Below are 10,459 nucleotides of genomic sequence, written 5' to 3'. Positions count from 1 at the left end.
GTAAATTAACTGCCCCCCGTACACGTTCCTGGGCGTCCACCAGACAGAACAGGGGGCCTCTGCAGTCCCGGAGGTAGGACCACATCTATCTCATATGGTGTATCCTGTGGATATATCACAAATGTTCAGATAATCCATTCAAATGGGTTTGTAACGAGACTATACTACATGCCTGGACTGTTAAAATAGTTGGAGTTATTCGCATGGATATTGTATGAGAAATGCCATTACCAGAGAATGCAACCGGCCGTTCGGTAGTGACGGATCCTAGAGTCACCCTACCTACTTGGATGGACTTAAGGACATCACTATTTGTACCCCTCAGTTTATGTTGTCCAGTGACATAAAGCTCAGAGTTAAAATACTTTTATTTACTGTTTTCATACACTTTCTGTGCACAATACACCTTTTGCACTCAAGGCACTGTATAGGGAGAGCTAATCACCTTTATTGGATTATCTCCCAGACTACCTGTCACCTGTATTACCTTTATTGGATTATCTCACAGACTACCTGTCACCTGTATTGCCTTTGTTGGATAATCTCCCAGACTACCTGTCACCTGTATTGCCTTTGTTGGATTATCTCCCAGACTGTCACCTCTATTGCCTTTATTGGATTATCTCCCAGACTGTCACCTGTATTGCCTTTATTGGATTATCTCACAGACTACCTGTCACCTGTGTTGCCTTTATTGGATTATCTCACAGACTACCTATCACCTGTATTGCCTTTATTGGATTATCTCACAGACTACCGTCCACCTGTATTGCCTTTATTGGATTATCTCACAGACTACCTGTCACCTGTATTGCCTTTATTGGATTATCTCCCAGACTACCTGTCACCTGTATTGTCTTTATTGGATTATCTCCCAGACTACCTGTCACCTGTATTGTCTTTATTGGATTATCTCACAGACTACCTGTCACCTGTATTGCCTTTGTTGGATTATCTCACAGACTACCTGTCACCTGGATTACCTTTATTGGATTATCTCACAGACTACCGTCCACCTGTATTGCCTTTGTTGGATTATCTCACAGACTACCTGTCACCTGTATTGCCTTTATTGGATTATCTCCCAGACTACCGTCCACCTGTATTGTCTTTACTGACCCTTCCCCCTGTGATGTCCTTCCTATAAAAGAAGACACTTGTTCCCCAATAAACGGTTCTTCTTGACCCTTCAAACATATCCTCGTCTCGTTCTTGAAAGGGGATTATTTGGGAATATTACTCTGCTCTTTTTACAGCTAAACCTGACTCTCCCTCTGGATATCGTGAATAGGATTATACCAGCTTTACTTTGACACAGCAGCTTGCAGGGAAAAGGACGTCATCAACGGCTGTTACCCTCTCTCTATCTGGGTAATCGTTAGAGGGTTATCCGGAGTTTTGGTAAAATTCTCATCCAGTTGGGCGCATACGCTATTTTAATGGGACTCTATAGTAGAGCCGACTGCTCTAGAGCCAAATCCGGATAAAATAGCATAAACCGCCCAGCTGTTCTCCGCCACAGTATATGCCACCGTTCTTAACGGGATGCAGAGGAATACCTGGGACATAATATGACAATGCAGAATGAAGCTATCCTCATACACGTGTAGCTTGGCCCCTCCTTAATCTGATGTGTAATAGGCTTCTGGCCCCTCCCCTAATCTGATGTGCAATAGGCCCCGGGCCCCTCCCCTAATCTGATGTGTAATAGGCCCCGGGCCCCTCCCCTAATCTGATGTGTAATAGGCCCCGGGCCCCTCCCCTAATCTGATGTGTAATAGGCCCCGGGCCCCTCCCCTAATCTGATGTGTAATAGGCTTCTGGCCCCTCCTTGATCTGATGTGTAATAGGCCCCAGGCCCCTCCTTAATCTGATGTGTTATAGGTTTCTGGCCCCTCCCCTAATCTGATGTGTTATAGGCCTCGGGCCCTTTCTCAGTATGACCTGTAGTAGGCCTGGGGCCCCTCCCCCTGATCTGTCCCGCTTACAGTTCTCACAGTGATTGCAGAGTGGGAGAGGGAACGAGAAGAATCATCATGACGCCCCCGCTGAGAATACCGTCCGTCCCCCACGGATCACGGAACAGCCTGCTCTAGTGCGTGCGCCAGCTATAGTGCTCCTCCCAGGACCCTGGGAATGACTACAATACTGACTATTATGTGTGTTGGCAGACAAAGCCCCTATACACTACTGACTATATATATCTATGTGTATGGGCATCTGATGGTATATAGGGACATAGTCAGAGGGGACAGCGCTCCTCTTTCACATTTTTAAGTGTTGGGAGGTATGCTACAAACCAGACCGGAGAATCTTTACAGTTGCTATTAATACAGTAAAGGAGTGTAAGCATGGGATAGGCAAAAGGCTATCCTTCATATAAGATAGAGATAGGTATAATGCTATCCTTCATATAAGATAGGGATAGGCATAAGGCTATCCTTCATATAAGATAGGGATAGGTACTGTATAAGTCTATCCTTCATATAAGATAGAGATAGGTATAAGGCTATCCTTCATATAAGATAGAGATAAGCATAAGACTATCCTTCATATAAGATAGGGATAGGTATAAGGCTATCCTTCATATAAGATAGAGATAGGTATAAGGCTATGCGTCATATAAGATAGAGATAGGTATAAGGCTATCCTTCATATAAGATAGTAATAGGCATAAGGCTATCCTTCATATAAGATAGGGATAGGTATAAGGCTATCCTTCACATAAGATAGTAATAGGTATAAGACTATCCTTCATATAAGATAAAGATAGGTATAAGGCTATCCTTCATATAAGATAGGGATAGGCATAAGGCTAGCCTTCATATAAGATAGAGATAGGTATAAGGCTATCCTTCATATAAGATAGAGATAGGTATAAGGATATCCTTCATATAAGATAGAGATAGGTATAAGGCTATCCTTCATACAAGATAGAGATAGGGATAAGGCTATCCTTCATATAAGATAGAGATAGGGATAAGGCTATCCTTCATACAAGATAGAGATAGGGATAAGGCTATCCCTCATATAAGATAGAGATAGGTATAAGGATATCCTTCATATAAGATAGAGATAGGTATAAGGTTATCTTTCATATAAGATAGAGATAGGTATAAGGCTATCCTTCATATAAGATAGGGATAGGTATAAGGCTGTCCTTCATATAAGATAGGGATAGGTATAAGACTATCCTTCATATAAGATAGAGATAGGTATAAGGATATCCTTCATATAAGATAGGGATAGGTATAAGGCTATCCTTCATATAAGATAGAGATAGGTATAAGGCTATCCTTCATATAAGATAGGGATAGGTATAAGGCTATCCTTCATATAAGATAGAGATAGGTATAAGGATATCCTTCATATAAGATAGTGATAGGTATAAGGCTATCCTTCATATAAGATAGAGATAGGTATAAGGATATCCTTCATATAAGATAGAGATAGGTATAAGGCTATCCTTCATATAAGATAGGGATAGGTATAAGGCTATCCTTCATATAAGATAGGGATAGGTATAAGGCTATCCTTCATATAAGATAGAGATAGGTATAAGGCTATCCTTCATATAAGATAGAGATAGGTATAAGGCTATCTTTCATATAAGATAGAGATAGGTATAAGGCTATCCTTCATATAAGATAGAGATAGGTATAAGGCTCCTTCATATAAGATAGAGATAGGTATAAGACTATCCTTCATATAAGATAGAGATAGGTATAAGGATATCCTTCATATAAGATAGGGATAGGTATAAGGCTATCCTTCATATAAGATAGAGATAGGTATAAGGCTATCCTTCATATAAGATAGGGATAGGTATAAGGCTATCCTTCATATAAGATAGAGATAGGTATAAGGATATCCTTCATATAAGATAGTGATAGGTATAAGGCTATCCTTCATATAAGATAGAGATAGGTATAAGGATATCCTTCATATAAGATAGAGATAGGTATAAGGCTATCCTTCATATAAGATAGGGATAGGTATAAGGCTATCCTTCATATAAGATAGGGATAGGTATAAGGCTATCCTTCATATAAGATAGAGATAGGTATAAGGCTATCCTTCATATAAGATAGGGATAGGTATAAGGCTATCCTTCATATAAGATAGGGATAGGTATAAGGCTATCCTTCATATAAGATAGAGATAGGTATAAGGCTATCCTTCATATAAGATAGAGATAGGTATAAGGCTATCCTTCATATAAGATAGGGATAGGTATAAGGCTATCCTTCATATAAGATAGGGATAGGTATAAGACTATCCTTCATATAAGATAGAGATAGGTATAAGGCTATCTTTCATATAAGATAGAGATAGGTATAAGGCTATCCTTCATATAAGATAGAGATAGGTATAAGGCTCCTTCATATAAGATAGAGATAGGTATAAGACTATCCTTCATATAAGATAGAGATAGGTATAAGACTATCCTTCATATAAGATAGAGATAGGTATAAGGCTATCCTTCATATAAGATAGAGATAGGTATAAGGCTATCTTTCATATAAGATAGAGATAGGTATAAGGCTATCCTTCATATAAGATAGAGATAGGTATAAGGCTATCCTTCATATAAGATAGAGATAGGTATAAGGCTATCCTTCATATAAGATAGAGATAGGTATAAGACTATCCTTCATATAAGATAGAGATAGGTATAAGTCTATCCTTCATATAAGATAGAGATAGGTATAAGGCTATCCTTCATATAAGATAGAGATAGGTATAATGCTATCCTTCATATAAGATAGAGATAGGTATAAGGCTATCCTTCATATAAGATAGAGATAGGTATAAGGCTATCCTTCATATAAGATAGGGATAGGTATAAGGCTATCCCTCATATAACATAGAGATAATACTGAACATGGCAGCTATACTGTAAATACTAATCCTCCATGCGATCTTACCTGACTGCCGGCTGATAACAGAGAGAACAAGAGAGACAACAGCTCCGCAAAACTGTATCTGCTACAGGACAAGAGTCAAGGACCTGTGATGATGGTCATGTGATGATGGTCATGTGATGATGGGTCATGTGATGATGGTCATGTGATATGGGTCATGTGATGAGGGGCTCCGCAGGGGGAGCATAGTGTTGGATGAAGGACCTGTGGTCATGTGACATGATGGGGGCGGGGCTCAGAATCTGGCCTAGTGAATGTGTACGGTGATTACAGCCTATGGTGCGGTGTATGCGGAGAACAATCATGGCGGCCTCAGAGGACCACCCGCTGCCATGACAACCGATCGGCACTTCACAATTGCATTGTGGGAAGGGGGGAGACGGTCAAATAGACTGGGATGCGGAGTCCCATTACTGTCAATGTGATTCCGCTGCATAGCGCACACAACGGAATTTCCCGACCTGCACGCTGTGGCCCCACGTTATAGAACGGGAGCGGACTCAGGGCGTACAGGTACGCCCTAAGGGGGAGATTTATCAAAACCTGTCTAGAGGAAAAGATGCTCAGTTGCCCATAGCAACCAATCAGATCGCTGCTTTCATTTTGCAGAGGTCTTGTTAAAAATGAAAGCAGCGATCTGATTGGTTGCTATGGGCAACTGGGCAACTTTTCCTCTGCACAGGATTTGGTAAATCTCCCCCCATACTGGATAATGACTAAATTTGACATCATTTTGAGGGTTAGTCATATGTATGTATTACTCTACATCAGTGGTCTTCAACCTGCGGACCTCCAGATGTTGCAAAACTACAACTCCCAGCATGCCCGGACAGCCAACGGCTGTCCGGGCATGCTGGGAGTTGAAGTTTTGCATCATGTGGAGGACTACAGTTTGAAGACCACTGCACAAAGGCCTTGATTTACCTTTTGAGGACAGTGTGGATCCTCTGGAGAAGGCAGACAGGCCTTTGGCTGTCCAGGCATGCTGGGAGTTTAAGTTTTGCATCATGTGGAGGACTACAATTTGAAAACCACAGCACAAAGGCCTTGATTTACCTTTCGAGGACAGTGTGGATCCTCTGGAGAAGGCAGACAGGCCTCCCTGTGTCCTGAAAGATCTTTTCGTGACACAAGTATGTCCCAATTAACCCTCAGTGGCCCCGCGTTCACTTTAAAAACGCAGGGGCCGCCGGGAGGTAGCGTACACAGGGACTTCACTGAGGTCCCGTGCGTGCGCCCATAGGAACGTCGCTCCAGGCGTGCCCTCTGAAACGGAAACGATTTCAAGTTAAAAACTGTACGGAACCGTATAGAAAACCGTATAGAAAACCGTATAGAAAACCGTATAGAAAACCGTATAGAAACCCGTATAGAAAACCGTATAGAAAACCGTATAGAAACCCGTATAGAAAACTGTATAGAAAACCGTATAGAAAACCGTATAGAAAACCGTATAGAAAACCGTATAGAAAACCGTATAGAAAACCGTATAGAAAATCGTATAGAAAACCGTATAGAAAACCGTATAGAAAACCGTATAGAAAACCGTATAGAAACCCGTATAGAAAACTGTATAGAAAACCGTATAGAAAACTGTATAGAAAACCGTATAGAAAACCGTATAGAAACCCGTATAGAAAACCGTATAGAAAACCGTATAGAAACCCGTATAGAAAACCGTATAGAAACCCGTATAGAAAACCGTATAGAAAACCGTATAGAAAACCGTATAGAAAACCGTATAGAAACCCGTATAGAAAACCGTATAGAAACCCGTATAGAAAACTGTATAGAAAACCGTATAGAAAACCGTATAGAAAACCGTATAGAAAACCGTATAGAAAACCGTATAGAAAACCGTATAGAAAACCGTATAGAAAACCATATAGAAAACCGTAAGTCAAACGCATCATCCGGATTAGTCCGTTTTGCATCTTATACGGTTTTGTCCGTTTTTTTACCCTTTTACACATTTTTTTTACATTATCCCCTTTAACCCGTTATTAATAACGGACGTTATTTTGTGACGGGAGAATGAACTATGTCTTCCGTAAATATATTTAAGGTTTTTATTTGATTTTTTTTTTTTTTTATTTGATTGAAATTTTTATTGGGGGGGGGGGTTGTATTTTTAACCCCTCAAGGACACCCTTAAAAATCATAACGCTTACATTTTTCCACCTACAGACCCATATCAGGGCTTGCTTTTTGGCGCCACCAATTGTACTTTGTTATCACATCAGTCATTTTACCGCAAAACAAAAAAATATATTTTTTGAGACAAAATTGAAAAAATAAAACGCCATTTTGTAACTTTTTGGGACGTTCAATTACACGCAGTGCACTTTTCGGTACAAATGACGCTTCATCGTTATTCCGTAGGTCGGTACGATTACAATGATACCCAAATTATAGAGGTTTTATTTTTTTTACTTTTTTTTTTTTTTTGTACGAAAATTATTATGTTTGAAATCCTCCTCTTCTGACCCCTTTACCTTTTTATTTTTCCGTATACGGGGATGTGTGAAGGTCATTTTTTGCGCCGTGATCTGTCGTTTATCACATTTTAGACGCTGCGATCAACTTTGATCGCTGCATCTAAAGGGTTAATGCCGGGGATTACCACAATAGCCGCCAGGACCATCCCACTATAACTAGAAGGGGAGAAGGGATTAAAAAAAAAAAAATTGTGCATTTTTTTTGACCCCTCCCCCCCCCAGGAGCCCAGTATAAGCCATCAATAGACGCCATCACATTACACTGATCCATGTGATCGGCGCTCGATTGCTAAGGGCTGCCAAGGCCTCCAACCATCACCGATCCATGGAAGCCGGAGATCCACAGTCCCTGTTCTTCCACTACAAGCCATCGGCGCCCCGAGATTACATCATAGCGATGCCGATGGGTCCACTACACACCAGGGATCACAGGCGTTTAATGTTTAAAGTCCGTGATCGCTTTTGATTATGGCATTTAACCAGTTAAATTATGGACATCAGAGCGATCTCCGGTGTCCGTCATGACGAGGAGCGATCATCTGCGGGTTATGACGCAGACTGGATGCGTGAACCCTGCGCCATATTCCCCTCACCCGACCCATTACGTACTGGGACTCATTGCTATAGCCTGAGGTACGGGGTAACACATTGATATAAGAGGAGAGAACTACAACTCCCAGCATGTCCAGACTGTTATTATGTGATATAAGAGGAGAGAACTACAACTCCCAGCATGTCCAGACTGTTATTATGTGATATCAGGAGAGAGAACTACAACTCCCAGCATGTCCAGACTGGTATTATGTGATATCAGAGGAGAGAACTACAACTCCCAGCATGTCCAGACTGTTATTATGTGATATCAGGAGAGAACTACAACTCCCAGCATGTCCAGACTGTTATTATGTGATATCAGAGGAGAGAACTACAACCCCCAGCATGTCCAGACTGTTATTATGTGATATAAGAGGAGAGAACTACAACTCCCAGCATGTCCAGACTGTTATTATGTGATATCAGAGGAGAGAACTACAACTCCCAGCATGTCCAGACTGTTATTATGTGATATCAGAGGAGAGAACTACAACCCCCAGCATGTCCAGACTGTTATTATGTGATATAAGAGGAGAGAACTACAACTCCCAGCATGTCCAGACTGTTATTATGTGATATCAGAGGAGAGAACTACAACTCCCAGCATGTCCAGACTGTTATTATGTGATATCAGAGAAGAGAACTACAACTCCCAGCATGTCCAGACTGTTATGTGATATCAGAGGAGAGAACTACAACTCCCAGCATGTCCAGACTGTTATTATGTGATATCAGAGGAGAGAACTACAACTCCCAGCATGTCCAGACTGTTATTATGTGATATCAGGAGACAGAACTACAACTCCCAGCATGTCCACTGTTATTATGTGATATCAGAGGAGAGAACTACAACTCCCAGCATGTCCAGACTGTTATGTGATATAAGAGGACAGAACTACAACTCCCAGCATGTCCAGACTGTTATTATGTGATATCAGAGAAGAGAACTACAACTCCCAGCATGTCCAGACTGTTATGTGATATCAGAGGAGAGAACTACAACTCCCAGCATGTCCAGACTGTTATGTGATATAAGAGGACAGAACTACAACTCCCAGCATGTCCAGACTGTTATTATGTGATATCAGAGAAGAGAACTACAACTCCCAGCATGTCCAGACTGTTATGTGATATCAGAGGAGAGAACTACAACTCCCAGCATGTCCAGACTGTTATTATGTGATATCAGAGAGAACTACAACTCCCAGCATGTACAGACTGTTATAATGTGATATCAGAGGAGAGAACTACAACTCCCAGCATGTCCAGACTGTTATTATGTGATATCAGAGGAGAGAACTACAACTCCCAGCATGTCCAGACTGTTATGTGATATCAGAGGAGAGAACTACAACTCCCAGCATGTCCAGACTGTTATCATGTGATATCAGGGGAGAGAACTACAACTCCCAGCATGTCCAGACTGTTATTATGTGATATCAGAAGAGAACTACAACTCCCAGCATGTCCAGACTGTTATTATGTGATATCAGAGGAGAGAACTACAACTCCCAGCATGTCCAGACTGTTATTATGTGATATCAGAGGAGAACTACAACTCCCAGCATGGCCAGACTATTATGTGATATCAGAGGAGAGAACTACAACTCCCAGCATGTCCAGACTGTTATTATGTGATATCAGAGAACTACAACTCCCAGCATGTCCAGACTGTTATTATGTGATATCAGAGGAGAGAACTACAACTCCCAGCATGTCCAGACTGTTATTATGTGATATCAGAGGAAAGAACTACAACTCCCAGCATGTCCAGACTGTTATTATGTGATATCAGAGGAGAGAACTACAACTCCCAGTATGTCCAGACTGTTATAATGTGATATCAGAGGAGAGAACTACAACTCCCAGCATGTCCAGACTGTTATTATGTGATATCAGAAGAGAACTACAACTCCCAGCATGTCCAGACTGTTATTATGTGATATCAGAGGAGGGAACTACAACTCCCAGCATGTCCAGACTGTTATTATGTGATATCAGAGGAGGGAACTACAACTCCCAGCATGTCCAGACTGTTATTATATGATATCAGAGGAGAGAACTACAACTCCCAGCATGTCCAGACTGTTATGTGATATCAGAGGAGAGAACTACAACTCCCAGCATGTCCAGACTGTTATCATGTGATATCAGAGGAGAGAACTACAACTCCCAGCATGTCCAGACTGTTATTATGTGATATCAGAGGAGAGAACTACAACTCCCAGCATGTCCAGACTGTTATTATGTGATATCAGAGAACTACAACTCCCAGCATGTCCAGACTGTTATTATGTGATATCAGAGGAGAGAACTACAACTCCCAGCATGTCCAGACTGTTATTATGTGATATCAGGGGAGAGAACTACAACTCCCAGCATGTCCATACTGTTATTATGTGATATCAGAGGAGAGAACTACAACTCCCAGCATGTCCAGAC

General features: G+C 41.3%; 2 protein-coding genes across 2 annotated transcripts in view; one reads left to right on the top strand and one right to left on the bottom strand.

The window, feature by feature from the left end:
• The window catches only part of LOC130299458 (zinc finger protein ZFP2-like), a 31,229-nt gene extending 26,178 nt beyond the window's left edge, over positions 1-5,051 (bottom strand). The window contains exon 1 of the mRNA XM_056551462.1: positions 4,929-5,051. The gene's annotated coding sequence lies outside the window, so the exon portion shown is untranslated. The remainder of the gene's footprint in view (positions 1-4,928) is intronic.
• A 151-nt stretch (positions 5,052-5,202) lies between these two features.
• LOC130299320 (oocyte zinc finger protein XlCOF6-like) overlaps positions 5,203-10,459 on the top strand; it is a 65,649-nt gene continuing 60,392 nt past the window's right edge. The window contains exon 1 of the mRNA XM_056551426.1: positions 5,203-5,438. The gene's annotated coding sequence lies outside the window, so the exon portion shown is untranslated. The remainder of the gene's footprint in view (positions 5,439-10,459) is intronic.

This window comes from Hyla sarda, chromosome 1 (assembly GCF_029499605.1).
Source record: "Hyla sarda isolate aHylSar1 chromosome 1, aHylSar1.hap1, whole genome shotgun sequence".
In the NCBI taxonomy this organism is placed as follows: Eukaryota; Metazoa; Chordata; class Amphibia; order Anura; family Hylidae; genus Hyla; species Hyla sarda.
The sequence above is the reverse complement of the archived record's forward strand: the minus strand, read 5'-3'. Positions and strand labels throughout refer to the sequence as shown.